This window comes from Prionailurus bengalensis, chromosome C1 (assembly GCF_016509475.1).
Source record: "Prionailurus bengalensis isolate Pbe53 chromosome C1, Fcat_Pben_1.1_paternal_pri, whole genome shotgun sequence".
Lineage (NCBI taxonomy): Eukaryota > Metazoa > Chordata > Mammalia > Carnivora > Felidae > Prionailurus > Prionailurus bengalensis.
The window spans coordinates 124,059,519-124,078,105 of record NC_057345.1 but is presented as its reverse complement, the minus strand read 5'-3'; the positions used below and the strand labels follow the sequence as shown (position 1 = coordinate 124,078,105).

At 44.6% G+C, this 18,587-nt stretch overlaps 1 long non-coding RNA gene across 1 annotated transcript; it reads left to right on the top strand.

Moving 5' to 3' along the window:
• The first annotated feature begins 11,745 nt into the window (after nucleotides 1-11,745).
• Nucleotides 11,746-17,206, top strand: LOC122481279. The gene is made up of 3 exons (XR_006296804.1): nucleotides 11,746-14,226; nucleotides 16,280-16,408; nucleotides 16,816-17,206. It is a non-coding gene; the product is annotated as an uncharacterized LOC122481279 (long non-coding RNA).
• Nucleotides 17,207-18,587: the final 1,381 nt, after the last annotated feature.

Here is an 18,587-nt window from a genome sequence, read left to right as displayed (position 1 = left end):
GGAAGAGTATTTCACTTTTTTTTAAATATAAAATTTATTGTCAAATTGATTTCCATACAACACCCAGTGCTCATCCCAAAAGGTGCCCTCCTCAATACCCATCACCCACCCTTCCCTCCCTCCCACCCCCCATCAACCCTCAGTTTGTTCTCAATTTTTAACACTCTCTTATGCTTTGGCTCTCTCGCACTCTAACCTCTTTTTTTTTTTTTTTTTACCTTCCCCTCCCCCATGGGTTTCTGCTAAGTTTCTCAGAATCCACATAAGAGTGAAACCATAGGGTATCTGTCTTTCTCTGTATGGCTTATTTCACTTAGCATCACTCTCCAGTTCCATCCACGTTGCTACAAAGGGCCGTATTTCGTTCTTTCTCATTGCCACGTAGTATTCCATTGTGTATATAAACCACAATTTCTTTATCCATTCATCAGTTGATGGACATTTAGGCTCTTTCCATAATTTGGCTATTGTTGAGAGTGCTGCTATGAACATTGGGGTACAAGTGCCCCTATGCATCAGCACTCCTGTATCCCTTGGGTAAATTCCTAGCAGTGCTACTGCTGGGTCATAGGGTAGGTCTATTTTTAATTTTTTGAGGAACCTCCACACTTTTCCAGAGTGGCTGCACCAGTTTGCATTCCCGCCAACAGTGCAAGAGGGTTCCCGTTTCTCCACATCCTCTCCAGCATCTATAGTCTCCTGTTTTGTTCATTTTGGCCACTCTGACTGGCATGAGGTGATATCTGAGTGTGGTTTTGATTTGTATTTCCCTGATGAGGAGCAACGTTGAGCATCTTTTCACGTGCCTGTTGGCCATCTGGATGTCTTCTTTAGAGAAATGTCTATTCATCTTTTCTGCCCATTTCTTCACTGGATTATTTGTTTTTCGGGTGTGGAGTTTGGTGAACTCTTTATAGATTTTGGATACTAGCCCTTTGTCCAATATGTCATTTGCAAATATCTTTTCCCATTTTGTCAATTGCATTTTAGTTTTGTTGATTGTTTCCTTTGCTGTGCAGAAGCTTTCTTATCTTCATGAGGTCCCAGTAGTTCATTTTTGCTTTTAATTCCCTTGCCCTTGGGGATATGTCAAGTAAGAAATTGCTGCAGCTGAGGTCAGAGAGGTTTTTTCCTACTTTCTCCTCTAGGGTTTTGATGGTTTCCTGTCTCAACATTCAGGTCCTTTATCCATTTTGAGTTTGTTTTTGTGAATGGTGTAAGAAAGTGGTCTAGTTTTATCCTTCTGCATGTTGCTGTCCAGTTCTCCCAGCACCATTTGTTAAAGAGACTGTCTTTTTTCCATTGGATAGTCTTTCCTGCTTTGTCAAAGATGAGTTGGTCATCCGTTTGTGGGTCTAGTTCTGGGGTTTCTATTCTATTCCATTGGTCTATGTGTCAGTTTTTGTGCCAATACCATGCTGTCTTGATGATTACAGCTTTGTAGTAGAGGCTAAAGTCTGGGATTTGATGCCTCCTGCTTTGGTCTTCTTCAAAATTACTTTGGCTATTCGGGGCGTTTTGTGGTTCCATATGAATTTTAGGATTGCTTGTTCTAGCTTCAAGAAGAATGCTGGTGCAGTTTTGATTGGGATTGCATTGAATGTGTACATCGCTTTGGGTAGTATTGACATTTTAACAGTATTTATTCTTCCAATCCATGAGCACAGAATGTTTTTCCATTTCTTTATATCTTCTTCGGTTTCCTTCATAAGCTTTCTATAGTTTTCAGCATACAGATCTTTTACATCTTTGGTTAAGTTTATTCCTAGGTATTTTATGCTTCTTGGTGCAATTGTGAATGGGATTAGTTTCTTTATTTGTCTTTCCGTTGCTTCATTATTAGTGTATAAGAATGCAACTGATTTCTGTACATTGATTTTGTATCCTGCGACTTTGCTGAATTCATGTATCAGTTCTAGCAGACTTTTGGTGGAGTCTATTGGATTTTCCATGTATAATATGTCATCTGCAAAAAGTGAAAGCTTAACTTCTAAATATTTTACTTCTTTTATTTATTTATTTTTTAAGTCTTTCCCTGTCTCTCCTCTTTCTTTAAAAGCATCTCCTCCTTCCCCATGTTGCTTTCAAGGGCATTACGAGTTTTCTCCATTAAAAGCCAGATAATCTCTCACTAGAGGCAAGAATGCACCAAGTATTCAGTGATGAATCTTCATGGGATACAGGACAGAAAGGCGACACAAAAACACATAGGTTAATATTCCAACAAATTAGCCTGCCACCTAGTCATCCCCAGAAGAGGCGATGAGGGTCTGAGTTTGAGCGGAACATGGAAACAGGATGGAGAAAGCTGGTGTGGAGGCATCATCCATGGAGATTGGTACCTCATGAGACCTGGAAGGACAGGGCTGAGCAGTTTAGCCTGGGTGACCAACATGACCGGTTTGAGGATAAGGGTGGGTGTTGGTGCCAATAGCAGAGATAGGAGTAGAACAGGTCTAGGATGGAAAATGGTGAGTTAGTTTGGTACCTGTTGATTTTGAAGAGGATATGGAAGATAACAATGGAACTGCCCAGGAGGTGGGTGAAAGTAGAGATATCTAGCTCAATAGCACCTTCAGGACTGAGGGTGAATGAAGATCAAGGAGGTGAGTGTTGAAATCTGAACCAGGAAAGTTTAAGGAGATAAATAGCAAGAACAGAGCTTTAGAGGATGCCATGCAGAGGGCTCAAGGAAGAGGAGTCAAAGGGAGAAGGAGTCATGGCAAAGGTATTAGGGCGAGAATGTAGGGAAATGGAGGGTCTTGGGAACCAGGAGAACAAAGGAGAGGGAAATAGCTGGCAGAAATGCCAAAGCTGTAGATAGCTGACCAATATGAAGACGGCATTATTGGTCATTAAATTTCCCAACTGGAAGCTCACTGCTGGCTTTTGAAGGACCACCTTAAGAAGAAAAATGTCCACGGGTGGGGCGCCTGGGTGGCTCAATCAGTTAAGTGTCTGACTTAGGCTCAGGTCGTGATCTCACTGTTCATGAGTTCGAGCCCCATGTTGGGCTCACTGCTGTAAGTGAACAGCCTGCTTCAGATCCTCTGTTTCCCGCTCCCTCTGCCCCTACACCCCCCCCCCCACCATCTCAAAAGTAAACATTTCTGAAAAGAGAAATGGGGGTTGAAGCAGGTTGCAAGGATCTGTGGAGTAAGAGTGGGTACTGAGAGAGACAATAATTATAAATAGCTTTTTTCAAGAAATGTGTACTCAGAAGAGTAACAAGGAGCTCCGAGGTAGGAGGGGGCTGGGAGTAAGGCTGGAAGACAGGACACATGGTTTATTTCTCTGGGAAGCATTGAGCATGCCCATGGCCTGGGCAAAGGAGGCAGGAGAGAGTGTGTCTAACTTAGCTTCCTGGAAGAGGTAAGAGACGATGGGGTGGGAAGTGCCAAGGAGCGGGTGAGCTGTGAAGAGTGATGGGTTAGTCCTCTTTCCCAAAAGCAGTAGAGGAGAGGATGGGTGAGACCTTCCTGGGTGAGGATGGGGCATCCCAGCTGTGGTGGCTTCTCAGCATGGCATGCTCTTTAAGAGATTTTCTGTTCTATTTACTCTCTGTAAGTGAAGTTTATAAAATATCTTCTTTGGGGTTCAGGAGGTTGGATTTCAAAGCAGTGCATATAGAGGAGACCTCTTCCTTCCAACTGTTCAAGGCTAGATGGTAGAGATCACTCTCCCAAGAGACAATCTGTAGTCTCTATTGTATTGTGGCAGGTGGTAGCAAACTCTAGGTTAGGAACCCAACTGTGATGTATTAGCAAGAGACACTGGGCAAACGTCCTCTGATCAGATTAATCAGGTACAGAACTACCCAGCATAAACAGTTGAGAGTAGCATTGGCTGGGGAGGCTGGCAAGGCAAACCTGGGACATACTCAGAAGCACTGCTTACTTGCCTTCCTAGAATCCTATCTGCAGCACAACAGGGGCTCCCAGAAGACTGGATGAACTTCACTGTGAGTATACATTTTGTTGATACTGTGAGCATACAGTTTGTTCAGGCTAGGATGACTCTGTAACTCCTTGAGTGCACATCAGGTGGGAGTACAGCGAGACCTTTATACTTGAGTGCCAGGATCCTGGTTGCGTGCTGGAGGGTTGAAGTTGCTAGAAATCTGGCTATGTCTCTAAAAGGATGCTATGTTTTTTGAAACCCCTAGCAAGTGTTCTCAGTATGGGTACTGTAAAAGGCCCAAAGATACACAGGTTGAAATACATAAATATGTTTGTTGACCTTCTAGGTGGAGGACACTGGTCCAAGTTGCTGCACTCATTCATATTGTACTGGCTTCTTTATCTGGGATCACAGATTTATCACTGATCCCTCGAGAAGAAAAAAAAAAAAAAAGGCACCTCCCACCTCCCTTCCCAAACCTGTGGATCCTAAGACTTTTTTCAGTTCCTTCTCTTACTGTGGCCTAAGCTCAAACTACTTGTGGTTGGTGTTATAGGTGTCAACAGACAAAAGAATAAACAACGTATGTAGGAGGCTATCTTTCTGGAAGATTTCTGTCTTCAAGGACACTACTTTTTCCAAATGTTTGGAAATCAATTCCTAAATTCTATCAGTGCACAGTGAGTGAGGGTAGTTCGGAAAGTGGAGGCCATATACAGTTCGTCTCTTTCCAGCTCCCACCTTCCTTCTCTCCTCCCCTGGCCCCGCCCCCCAACCACGCCCCTGGGCTTCTTTGCATGTAAACTCTGTCTGCCTGGAGATGGATGTGGCACAGAGCTAAGCCCCTGTAAGATGTGCTCCAGGCCGCGGGAAACACATACTCTATGACAGATGGCGGCAAATTAAGCTGGCAATTGAAAAAGCCAGAGCGTTTCCAGGACCTCTGTTAGAGGAGTGATTCCAGAGGGGGAGAGGCAGAGAAGACAAATTGCTGGAAAGTGGCCAGAACCATTTGGTGCTCGACATTAATTTGGTCAGTAAACAATTCCGGAACACCTAGATAGAAGAAGCTATTCTGGATTCCATAGGCACACACGAAGATCGGAGAGACCAACATTTCGTATTTGGGAAGATGGACAGCACACGGAGAGGTGCATGGACAATTCTAGGCTGGCAGAAGTCTGAACAAGGGCTTGTGTAAGGGTGAGCTGAACATTATAGCCACCACACAATCATATGCTATTGAAAGTTGTTAAGTCAGGCCTGGATGCTGTGAAGAGGGTGGGAGAAACAAAATTCTGGCGCTGGAAGGGACACCAGGCCCTCAATTTAAAGATGGCAAAACTGGGGCGCCTGGGTGGCTCAGTCAGTTAAGCGTCCAACTTCGGCTCAGGTCATGATTGCATGGTCCGTGGGTTTGATCCCCGCATTGGGCTCTGTGCTGACAGCTCACAGCCTGGAGCCTGCTTCGAGTCTGTGTCTCCCTCTCTCTCTGCCCATCCCCCACTCAAGCTCTGTCTCTCTCTCTCAAAATAAACATGAAAAAAAAATTAAAGATGATAAAACTGAAGCTCCTCTGCAAGATGAAGTGGTTTATTCAAGGTCGGGGTCACTCAGTTATTTGGAACTCAGTGATTAATAGCACTACTCTTAGTAGTACTAGTAATACAACTAACCATAGTACTAATACTGTTATGTACTAATAATAGTACTGACATGGTTATTATGTGCCAGCCACTAATCTAGGTGCTTTAGGTGTATTAACTAATCTAACACAGCAGGTTATGCTATTTTCACATCCTAAATAGTATTTTCCTATGCAGAAAAACTGAGGCAGAAGGGTACAGGTACCTTGCCCAAAGTCCAGCCAGTAAGTGATGGAACTGAGACTCACACCCTGCAGTCAGGCTCCAGTTCTTGTGCTCTTAATTGCTGAGATCCTCATGGCCCCTCAGGTCTGTGACTCCTGGTCCAGCGCTCCTTGTCCTTGGACTGGGCATGTCAGTGAGGTGAGGTGACACTGAATGAGGGAGTGACATGACAAAAGTGATGTTTAAGGATGACCAGTGTGGCTTCAATAGCCAGGGTAGACTAGAGAAGAAATAGAGAAGGGAGAGCAGGTAGAAGATTGTCTAAATACAGTTGTGATGAATGTTTGGACCATGACAGGAATAGAGAAGCTTACATTAGACAGGAATGATTGGCTAGCAGTCATTTACCCCATAGTATAAATCAGTCTGTCCTGTTTCTTACCCTAGAAAACAAAACTCTGACTGCAGAAGAAAGGAATAGAGAGAGGCTACAGTGAAGGGAAGGGACAAAGGAACAAAAGTGGAAATAGAACAGATACTGATGACTTCACAGTATTCCTCACAGAGGTCCTGGCCTTTGGGGATGGTTTTAACTTACTTCAGGTAACTGCCAATGTCCATTGCTTCTAAATGTTAAGAACGAAGACAATAAGAATGATGCCATCTCTTAGTGGGAATGAGACTTTAACAAGTAGGTAAAGATTGTATTAGGAGCCCAGCCTATTTTTACAGATTGGGGACTCCCTTAGGGAAAGACTTGTCTCACCACTGCTAGGGGGCTGGTCAGCAGACATTCAGCTGCAGAGAGCCTCCTTGTCCAAGGGCCTGGCCTTTGCTAGGCAACCCACGTCCAGTGACTGAACAATGCAAGGATATAAAGACCAGGACAGAATCTCAGAGGAAGGGGCCATAAGAAGCTGGGGAGAGGACCCCATAAAGGGTCACTGACTGTGTGAATGTGTTCATGGAATGAGGTATGACTAGATTTCTCAAGATACAGCCCTCATAGATAAATTTCCACGATAAAGGGAAGCAAGAACTATACTTTGAAAAGAAGAGAACAGAAAATAAATAGCTGTTTGGAATAATGGTAAACTGGACGGAGAAGGCCGGAAAACAGAGGAGACTCTTCTAGATGCTTCTGATTGGTTCTAAGAATACTGTGTGTACGTGGAGTCAAACGTTTAGGGAACCGGCCCATATTTGAATGTGAAGGTCTCATTCCGTCTCGGAGTAATATTGCCATTGGCATGCTCCACACAAGCTGCCCTCAGATGCTCCTTTTCAAACGCAGGACGTGAGCAGTTTCCCAAATATCCACCAGATGGTACCTTCCTACCAGAAATTAGGTTGCAGGTTGTGGAAATCCGCGTTGTTTTTCCACCCCGCCACCGACAAGCCGCAGAATCAGATGCCTGCCCCTGGCTGCCACAAGAGGAACAGAAGCTGATAGGAACAAATCTCAGGGTGGGAGCCGTAAAGGGTGGGGGTGGGGGCGGTTACCTTGTTCTTATTTTCAAGAATATGGGGCAGAACTCGAGGCGTCCTTTTTGGTGGTGGGGAGAGCCACGTGCAGGTATGTGGAATCAAGTCATAGAGAAGTCTCTGAGGGAGCAAAGGACTGTGAGTTTAGCCCCTGAGTGGGCCTGGTCGTAAAAGTCCTCAAAGATGCCTTTGTGCTGCCACTCTGGAGTCAAAGCGCTGCTGGTGCTTTGAAATGGTAACCAGTTGCCCGGAAAAGAAAGCCTTTGTTGGAGAGACTTCCTTATTGTTCAACAGTTTGGGTTCCAAGGCCTGAGCTGTGGTCTCCCCAGGTTGCTCAGCGTCCTTGGACGGAGAAGGCACCTGATGTTTACTGCGGAGCCACCACTGTCTCCTGGGTTCTCTGGTACTTTCCTGCTCTTAGCACTGAAAGTAAGGCGCACTGGGGTTGGGGATCCTGGCTGACTGGACTGCACACACCAGAGGGCGAGGCCAGACCTTTATACACTCAGTGAGCTGGGTGCTTCGGGGAAGTGCAGTTCTACTTTCAAATAATGAATAATTTTGTTGCTGATGTTTTCTTACCAGATTCCCTGGTCCCTTTAGCCAGTGAGACTTACATCAGCAAAGGCAAAGTTCTGTTAGAAAGGGGTCTTCTCTTGGTTTCTGAGGAGCTTGGGAAGTTTAGGCCTTAGCCAATAGATTTGGGAGAAGATGTGGTAAATAAGTACAGTTTTCCCAGGTTGCGGAGAGAGGAGACAGTGGCTGCGGTGACGAGAGATTGGGCCTCTGAGCAGGGAGACACATTTACTCTCATCTCCCTTCTGCCAAACTCCCCAAGGGTAAGGAGGACTTGTGTGCGCTCACAGTGAGGGCCCTGAGGCCCCTTTGGCTGGGGTAGAGCACAGGGGGGTGTGTAAAGACCTCAGGGAAGAGAGGGTTGTATCCTGGCCCCAGAGCAGAGGGCCAGAGAGTTCCGGGGGCCTAGGAGAGGCACAGGGCCAGCAGGGGAAATCCGTGGGCTTGCAGTCACCTCTCAGGGAGTGCATGGAGGTGCCTCAGTGACAAAGAGGCATGGAAGGATTCTGTCCTAGAGCCTCAGGAAGGAGTCTGGCCCAGCTGACACCTCAGCTTCAGACCTGCAGCCTCCACAACTGTGGCAGGATAAACATCTGTCATTTTAAGCCCCCCAGTTTGTAGCGCTTTGCTTTGGCAGCCCCAGCCAGCTCTCCCAAAGGCAGCGAGGATGAAGGAGAGGCAGTTAGCATGGTCCCCCCTGCCAAGCAGGGAAGGGGAGAGGTGCTGTAGATGCTGGGCACAGAAACTGCCGCTGAGCGCTGGTGGGCCCGCTGGGGCCGGGACATGTAGAGCGGGAGCCCGGACTGCGGGAGATGACATTTCCAACATCAGGAAAAATGAGGCTTGCGACAGAAACTGGGTAAGGTAAAAGTAACCATTACTATTAAACTTTTCTTACTGCTTGGCTTTGTGTGCTAAAATTGGCTGCTCAAGTCACTGAGTCCCAAGGCCACAGAGGGTTCCGTTATGGCCGTGGGGTTGAAGCTACCCTGCCTGCCTAAGCCTTCCTGTCATTCATTAGTGTTCGTTTTCCCTGGCTGACATTATGGCCAAACTGGACCGGGCCCCGTGCTCCAAGCACAGCCCTGTACTTCCTACCCGGGCCCTTGGATCACTCTGTACCTTTGCTGTTTCCCGTCTAAGTCGTACCTGTTATTTCAGGCCCAGCGCAGGAAGGCTTTCCAAGTCTCCCAAACACGTCGTCATCTCCTTTTCAACTCTGGCATTTGTTTTGAAGTATTCTTTTTAAAGTTTATTTACTTATTTTGAGAGAGAGAAAGAGCATGAGTGGGGAAGGTGCAGAGAAGGAGAGAGAGAGAGAGATTGAGAGAGAACCCCAAGTAGTCTCCATGCTGTCAGCGCAGAGCCCAACCCCAGGCTCGAACCCACAAAGTGTGAGATCACGACCTGAGTGGAGATCAAGAGTTGGATGCTTTACCGACTAAGCCACCCAGGCGCCGCTGTTTTGTTCTTTCTGATGTGTCTCATACTCATTGTGTCTCATACTTCTTTGTATCCCCGTAACACGAGCATAATCAGCCCCTGCCGTGGCAGGTCTCAGCGCAGGCTCGCTGGTTTGTTTGGTACAATCATTGCTAAAAATGCTACTGTATCCCACAATGCACTATGGGCAGTACATCTTGGTTTGTGACTGAAGCGCCCTTTATGAGCTGGGGCATTGTCTCTTGCCTGGGCTGCACTGGTCCAACGGACAGAAGGCTCTGTCATCAGGACCGTTAGTGCTTACTTATGGGTGTGACTGAAACGATTTTCCAAAAAGGTGAAGGAAGAATAAGCACTGGGGCCACTCTGTCCGAGGAACTGGTCTACCTACATTGGGGTGGCTCTTGTAGCCGCTCCAATAAAGCAGAGTGGGATCTGCAAGTCCCTTGGGTGGCCTGATTTTTATCACCACGCTGACTGCCTTTCCCTCTTTTCGTATCTCCCCCTGCAGCCAAAAACACCTGCGTTCTGGAATCAGAGATAAGACATGTGAGGCAAGTTTTCTGGGAGGGAAAAGGAGTGATTTAAATTCTCACTGATGTCTAAGCTGCTGATAGATTCTGTCCCCGAAACAGGTTTCAACTTAGAGGAGGAGGCTGGACAGGGAGAGAGCAGGAGGGCGCTGAGCTGGCCCATTGACCACAAAGGAAAGCAATGGGTGGCAGGAAAGAAGGCCTGGGGGACCCAAAGGTGCAGTTCATCTGCTGCTCCCCTATTTTTGTCATGGGCCCCATCTGATTCTAACATTCAACACTAAGGCATCTCCTAATCGTTGATTGCACAAACCTAAACAGTCATTTACTGCAAGCATTCTGGAACAGGAGAAGGTTGCCGTTATTTATTTGGTTAAATAAGAATGTAAAACATAAGCAAATAGAACAAAAATCCTACCACATAAAAGAAAGGATGTTTTAATGGTAAAAAATTGGGAAAGAAAATCTCAGATAAAGGACAGCACTTTAAATGGATGAATATGGATTTATAGGAAAAAATGTCTATTTCCTTTTTCTGTGGGCCCAAGAAAATGCTGGCAGAGCCTGCGCTCTCCCCTACCACCTGGTTTATGGGAATCACATCCACCCAGATTCTGAACTCCCACCACAGTTTCTAGTTCATGACCCTGTGCTGCCCCCTGGTGGCCAAAAGGAGTTGCTCTAGCGGCTAAAGAGGGTCTCAAAATATTGGGCCTCCTAGCATCTATGTTTATTTAACACCCACCATGTGCTAAGGGTGAGGACACATAGAAATGAGGGATCCCTTGCTATCAAGGAGCTTTCCTATAACACTGATGTGTCAAACAAAAGTTAGCAAACATGTTTGGGTTTTGGCTTTGAAATCAACTCGCAACCACCATTCCCCTGCCTGTCAGAGGCCCAGGCGGGCCACTGACATCAGCATTATGGAATGCAGGTAGTCTCTCAGCGTTAGAGCAGGCCGGTGACTTGGGTCCAGGTGCCACCTAGAGCTTTATCTCCAGCCTTGCCCTGAGCCGGGGCTTGTGGGGACTGATGAAGCTGGTAGGTGGTGGCGTAGAGCAGACCTGGCCCTACCGATTCCCCACAGGGTGTTTCTGCTCTCAGCTCTTCCTACTTACTTGGCCACCCCTCATTCAGGCAGGCCTGCTTTTGCATGAAGTCCTTCCATGCCTACCCTAAATCCACAATGACCTCTATGACCTCAAGACTACTGTCTACCATCATTTTCTCTTACTTTATTTTTCAAGTAGGTAAGAAATTCCCTGATGGTTGAGGCTCTGTTTTAACAGTTTTCTATCCATCTCCCCTTCTCATATTACCTCCAGAAGCTCTCAGTTTTCTCTCTTATTATGCAGAGAAGCTGCCTACTCCTTTCACATATTAGGGCTATGCTTAGGCCTCACCAAAATATTTTCTTATCAAAAATGGGAAGTAGTTAAGTCAGTTTAGGCTAAGTTATTTGGCTGCAACAAACAAGTCGCAAGTCCACATGGCCTAGAATAACAAAGGTTTAATTCTTCCTAATGCTACATGGCCCATGGGGATCGCTTTGGGGGGTGGGGTTGCCAGAAGTAGGAAGGAAAACTTCAAGACACCCTCAAATACTCAATAATTTTATTTTTAGCATACATATGCCCCCCAAAATGCATACTAAAATTATGATTCTTATTATTTTCTGAACTTCAAATTTAATTGGAAATCCTATAATTTATCTGGCATCTGCTTTACGACCTCATTCTGGACCCAGATTAATGGTGCCTCTACTATCTTTTTTTTTTTTTTAACTTTTTTTTTTTTAACGTTTATTTATTTTTGGGACAGAAAGAGACAGAGCATGAACAGGGGAGGGGCAGAGAGAGAGGGAGACACAGAATCGGAAACAGGCTCCAGGCTCTGAGCCATCAGCCCAGAGCTTGACGCGGGGCTCGAACTCACGGACCGCGAGATTGTGACCTGGCTGAAGTCGGACGCTTAACGGACTGCGCCACCCAGGCGCCCCATCTACTATCTTAAACATCACAGAAAGAAAGGGGACGTGGCCATTTACACACTGGCTCTCAAAGTTTTCTTTTGGAATATACAAACATTTCCAATGACATTATTATTATTATTATTATTATTATTATTATTATTACTATTACTATTATTGGTCAAAGTGAGTCATTTTGTCTTTCCCAACCTCAAAGGGGTGAGGAAGGGCAATCCTGTTATGTGCACAGAATGAGAGAACTCCAGGCTATTTGTGAAAAGTTCAAATCCCTGCCCTAGTTACATATTCTGGTAAGAGCTACTAAGAAAATACTACATTCTCCATCTCATTACGATAAATTATATCAACTGTAATATTTATCCTTGTGATTTCTATCTAATGGCTTCCTATTGATTTCTAGTAAGCAGAGAAAGCTTTTCTTACCCATTTAAATATGGGGAGATAACTAAATGCTCCCTGTCAACTTTTCTTCTCTGCATTAAACACCTTCCCATGCACCCCACCCCCCCCTACTTTCTTCCTATGATGTAACTTCCAACTCTTTACCATCTGGTCACTATCTACTTGGTTATATCTGACTGTTATGTGAATGTGATGGGAAAAAAAAATAGAAAAGGGGGTTTCTTTTAGGGATAAGTCAAAGATGACTGTTTGTGTAACCCTTTATTTTTGTTCACTGGCACCACCTACAAAAGAGCAGCAGTTTTTCAACCCTCGGCAACAACAGAATCACCTGCAGAAACAAAGTGGTGAGGTCCAGGCTTCTCCACCAGCGACTCTGATTCAACTGGCCTTGCCTGGGCCTGGGTATCTGTACTGTTTTGCAGTTTTGTTATCTATAGCTACATAACAAACCAACCCCAAATTGAGGAACTTAAAGCAAAAATAGTCATTTTACTATTATCTTTCCTGGTCCTGGAGGCCAACTAGAATCAAATATATAAAAAACAAATGAACATTTTAAGAGAATTTTATGGGCAAACAAAAGCCACCAGCTTGGAGTAAAAGAGACTGAACCCATTTGGTATTTAAAGCAAACTTTGGCTCCCCCAATATTTTATAGGTAAGGGGGAGGCTGAGGGCTCTGCTTAGCACCCAAGGAGACCATATTCCTTTTTAGATTAGGCAAAGGAGGATTGTGAAAAAGTGGACCTCTCAGTGGACAGACCAAGGACCACGGAGAAGAGTGGACTGGGGAATTTCTGTTAGGGAAAAGAATCGGGGTGCTAAATGTGCCCCACCCTTAGGACAAGGGGCTGCTCACCATACCTGCCCAGTGGGACTTTAGACTTACTGGGTGGGGGGGGGGAGATCAGTGACTGGTAAATGACTTCCCATGCATCCACTTCCCAATGGGAGTGTTTATTGTGTCCCTGTCCCTAACTGCATATTGAGTTTGTGTGTGGGGGCAAGTGACTTAATTTTTCAGGTGTCCCCCATCTAAAGGAGGTAGGCACATCCAAACCTTCTATAGCGGTGCTTGTGCCTTATGCACCAGTCCTGAACTTTGAGCTCAGAGCAGCACCTGCAGGGTAATTGGGGGTTGTCTCCCTTGGGGAGGGATAAGTGTCCTCTTAGATGGGCAGGGGAGGGAAATGCGTGTTTGGTGTGCAGAGTACAGACTATGGTGGATTATGTTAATATTTACCAAATATTGTGGCACCTTTCTCTGCAGGGCCTCTCCCTGCGATGGGAGGGCTCTACATCCTGGTCCTTTTGTGTTCAGTGTTACATTTGACTTGCTTTGACCAATGACATGTGAGTGTCAGAGGTGACAGGAGCCACTTTTGAGCAGAAGGGTTAAGAATCATGGTGTTCACCTTTCCCTCTGCTATGACACCTGACAATGTTCCAGATAGAAGCTGCTTTCCTATTCGCTGTGCTGGAATAAAGATGGCGCAGAACAAAGCCACAGCCAGCCCATAATGAATGCAGCATATGAAAAATTAAACTTATGTTGTAAGACCCTGGATGACAATATTAATGGAGAGGGCTTGGCACCCTGACAGCCCTTAGGAGCCTTGGGTCCCTCTTGCATGATGGCTACCAGCAGCAAAGGGACATAGCCTTTCAACCGCCCAATTTTCTTGTCCTCTCTGAGGAAGACTCATTCCCTTCACACTGATGCCTGCCATCAACAGTAGGTGATAGAGAGCCTCCTGGAGAGTGCCAGTCTCCAGAGAGCCTCCTGTTGACAGTTTTCATCTCTGTAGAGCAGAGAATGTGGGAAGATCTTTGGTATTCTAGGTTCTGGGCTAATGAAAGCTTGCTGGACGTAGTCAGGTATTTCAAGATGGTGGCCATTCAGAGGGTCCTTTGGTCCTTACTTGCTGGGGTTTTCTGTTGCCCTGGTGACATCTCAGTCAGTCTTGGCTTTCTCATTACATGATGAAGACATTGGTGGTGACAATGGAAAGGATGAGAAGATGAAAGAGGTCATACCATACCTGGTTCTATGCAGCAGAACTGAGGCTCAAGTATTGAGGTAAATTCAAGATACTTGTCTCCTGAAATCTGGACCAGCCTTAATCATCCAATAGAACCAGCAGACCAATAGAATGTGGCCAAAACAACAGTGCCTGCCTTTCAAAGCTATGTCGGAAGAAGCCTTGCAGCTCCTGCATTGGTCTCTTAGAAAACTCCCTCAAGACTCCAACTTACTGTGTAAGAATTGTGGTTACCCTGAGACCACCATGCTGTCATAGTTGTATCAAGTGCTCCAGTTGATAGTCCAGCTGAGCTGAGCCTTCCAGCCATTCTTGCCAAGGCCCCCAAAATATGAGTGAAACTGTCTTAGACTCTCAGTCCAGTATCCTCACCATCCAAATATCACAGATTGACTTCAGTTAATGCCATGTGGAACTGAAAGGTCTTCCAGCTAAATTTGGCCTGAATTCCAGACCCACAAAGTCATGAGATATAATAAAATGGCGTTATCTTAAGACATGAAAATAATGGAACATGTACATATGCACTTAATACTCAGTCCTGGGTGCCTGGTTTTCCTTTTCTCTTAACATGGCTCCTTCTTATTGCATGCCTGGCTGCTCTAACCAGATTTCATGAGTTGGGAGGTATTAGCCTGGGACCTCCACCTTCAACAAGGATGGTCCAGTTAAACTCTTCATTCAAACAGGGTTTGAGATATGCTGAGGGTCCAATTTTGTTCTCAGCTTAAGTCCAACAAGTAATCAATCTAGTGCTTAGTGAGGAACTCCATAGGGAGAGAACTATGCTGGATGGTTAGGTAAGAGGTCTTGCTACATAAGGTAAAACAGCTCACTACGGTTTAACACTCACATGCTTAATTAATTGTGTTTCTTACAGTTAACATTGTGAGGTAGGCATTATTTTATAACATAAACAAGTGAATTGAGGTCAGGCTGTACAACAGTAAGCTCCAGAAATGAGTTTTGGACACCTAGCAGGCTTATCCACTAACCAGGCTACCTTGGATGTTAAAGCCTTAAGAGACAGATGCAAACCTTCATTTTACAAATGAGAAGCTTGAGGACCAGGAAGATGGAGTAGTATTGCAGCTGTGTTCTATCACTAATGGGGAATTCTCTAGCCAATACAACTCCATCCTGGCCCTAAAGGGTCTCTAGAGTATAGGCCAAAACCATGTTGAGGAAGTGTCTTTAGAACTGTTGCTTTAGAGACGGAGGTAGAGGAGATGATGTCTGTACTGCCCTGTCTTATATATTCCCAGAGAATGCAAGCCTCTGGTTAGCCTCCTGTTTAGCTCCTGGCTGAGATGTGGGGGCTTTAAGGTGCCTGATGAACAGTTTGCAGGCCCAAAGCGTTGGATTCGTAGTATGAGCTTTCCTCTGGAGAAAGCATCCCCGCATGAAACCATTCATCCCGGTGGTCTGGGATAAGTCACAGAGATAGTTACATTTTTGCTTTAGAGCATGGAAAAACCAAGAAATAATAAGTCAGTGGGGCTGTTTGTGAATTGGAAGTTACTCAAAAGACCATTCCTGGCTTGTCCTGGATCTCTTGGTTTGCTGGGATGGCAAGATCCAAGCCAGTATCCATCAGCCACAGTGGGAACTGTTTAGAGGCTAGTGGGGCACACGAAATTTTTACAAAGAGAACAGGTACCCAGAGTAACTTGGATAAGGAGAAGTCCACAAATGGGGTGTGTAACTCTGAGTTGAAGTCTCTCTGGAGATTAAGTATTTATGAAGCACTTTGTACCCACAAAGTGAATTTCAGTAATTTATTATCTAAACTCACAATATCACAATAACATGTAAGTATTTGTATTATGGCTAATGACCCTAACTTGAACTATTGCCTGTAAGACAGGGGATATTTTCATGCACTTGGGACCTGTTTTTAATGCCATTTTGAAGCAAGATCAGGAATTTTTGAACTCATACCTGAGTCTTAATCCAGACCCGTCATTACCATGCAAGCCTATAATTCTCACCCATGGCACTTCTGTGCTGGCTCCCCTGTTGTCAGTCAGCAGCGAAAGGTGAATTTTTTTCATATGAATCCCTGACAACTCTTTCCTCTTTATTCCACAGCGCTGTGATTTGCCTTTGTGCAGCCCTTTGTGTTGTGAGATGACCAGATGACATATTCGTATGTTGATGATTTTGAATGTGTGCATGGCTGAGAAGATCATACCAATTAATTTTCATGCAGAAGTCAAGGTGAGAACTGCTTTGGATTGTGGCAGTTGAAACTGAAAAACTAGGGGCTGATTATGGCTTTTTCTGAAATCACCAAGAAGCCTCCAAGAAGCAATAGTTATATCTTATTTCTCATCTGACTCTTCAAATGACCCCATTCACAAAAGGGCTTCTCTACCCTATCTCTCCAATTGTCTAAAATCCTACTTCACTTTTTAGCTGGAATTAAGGGCCACAGGCTCTAAAAGGAATTTTATAGATCATTTGGTCCATCTTATTTTACTGATGAGGAAAAAAACAAGATTCTAGGACGAAGACTAGCATCCATGTATTCCAAGTCTGCCTTCCATACCCTGTTTCAGAATCATGTGATGTTTGATGTTGCTAAATGGAATGCTTTTTACCTTGGCCTTTTCTATACCCCCCAGCATGCCTTGCACAGGACTTGTCCATAGCCAATCAGCCATTGACTGTTAATGGCCACCTGGAGTGCTGTGCTGAGGATCAGATCTTCTCATGGCTGGCCCTGTCTCATTGGTCAAGTTTCTCCCAAATGGTGACTGCTACAGAGAGGACATTAACCACCCTAGCTAAAGTGACATCCCTCCCCCACACTCTAGGCCATACTCTAGCTCCTTTCCTTGCTTAACTGTCTTTCTAGCACCTCTCATTATCTGAAATGATCTTTCTTTCCTGTGTGTTGTCTCTTCTTCTAGAATGTGAGCTCCAAGAGGACAAGGACTTTGTCTCTCTTATCCATTATGATGTCTCTGTGCTTATTAGAGAGCTGACATGTAGGAAAAAACTCAATAAATAAATAAATAAAAATGTGGAATTGATGGCCCCGTGCTGTAACTGTTAAGTGATATCTGCCATGGCCAATGGATAGACAAGTCACTATGCCAGTGTCAAGCTTTTGTCAACATAGGGTTGGTTGCCACTGGCCAACCAGTCCTGGATGAAAAACTAGTTTCCTCCTGACATTTTCCACTTGATTCAGCTTGACTAGTCATTAGGTATTCTAGAAACAGGAATTTCCCTTAATCACCAATTAAGAACTTAAAAGGAAAAAGACACGTTTTTCTGCTGTTATCTCCTTTCCCCAAAACTATTATATAGTATCTCGGTGCCTGGGTGGCTCAGTCAGCTAAGTGTCCAATTTTGGCTCAGGTCGTGATCTCATGGTTCATGAGTTCAAGCCCCACATCGGGCTCTCTGCTGTCAGCAGAGCCTGCTTTGGATCCTCTGTCCCCTCTCTCTCTGCCCCTTCCCCTCTTGTGCTGACATGCTCTCTCTCAAAAATAAATAAATATTTAAAAAAAGTCTTCTAGTGTCTTACTCATCACAGAACTTCTATGATATTATACAATTCTTTCCACAGGAAATATTTATTCACTAAGCCCTTGTGTTTTTCAGTACCATTTTAAAAGGATTTTGACTTTCCTAAGAATCTTGAAAAGCTGCACCACAGTGCACAGTGCACACTGGTGTGACCGATTAAGACTCAAATGTACAAAGCCATGAGCAAAGTTCAGGTAAATACGCAAATTAAACTGTTCTAAAGTAAGGTGAGCAGTATCCATTACCTTAGCCTTGCATATTGGCTGTTCTTATCCATCCTTTCCTGGAAGTCAATATTTGAAATAGGCTAGTAGTGTAAGGCAGAGGAGGCTTGAGAAAGATAAAAAAACACAAAGAGGGATTTAGTGCTTAAATATAGTTACAAATTCATCTTGATTTCTTTTTATCTCTTTTTAAAGAATTGTGGTATGTATGGAAACATTTGTAGCAGGTAGAGGTTTTTGGAAATTGGCTCATTTTTAACGCAATCGATACTGTTATTTTGTGTCAAAAGCAGATATGTTTCAGTGCTCTGGTAAATCTTATCTGATTTAATATTCCCTAGGACTCTGGGGTTGTATACCATCTCTACTCTCCTAAATTTGATGGTGTCAATATGACCTGACATTTAATTATTTGCATAGCCTATTTAAAATTAAAATAGCAACAGGCACTGAGTTCTTTTCAAGTTTTAATACACTCTCCCTTTAAAAATATATTTTTCATAAATTACTCTTCTGTCTGGCAGGCCATCACATTCTTCAGTTCCTGTAATAAAAGGGGAATGGTGCTATGTGGGTGTGAAATGTGAAACGTGGAGGAGAACACCATGGTTAAACAAGAGCGGACACTGATCAAG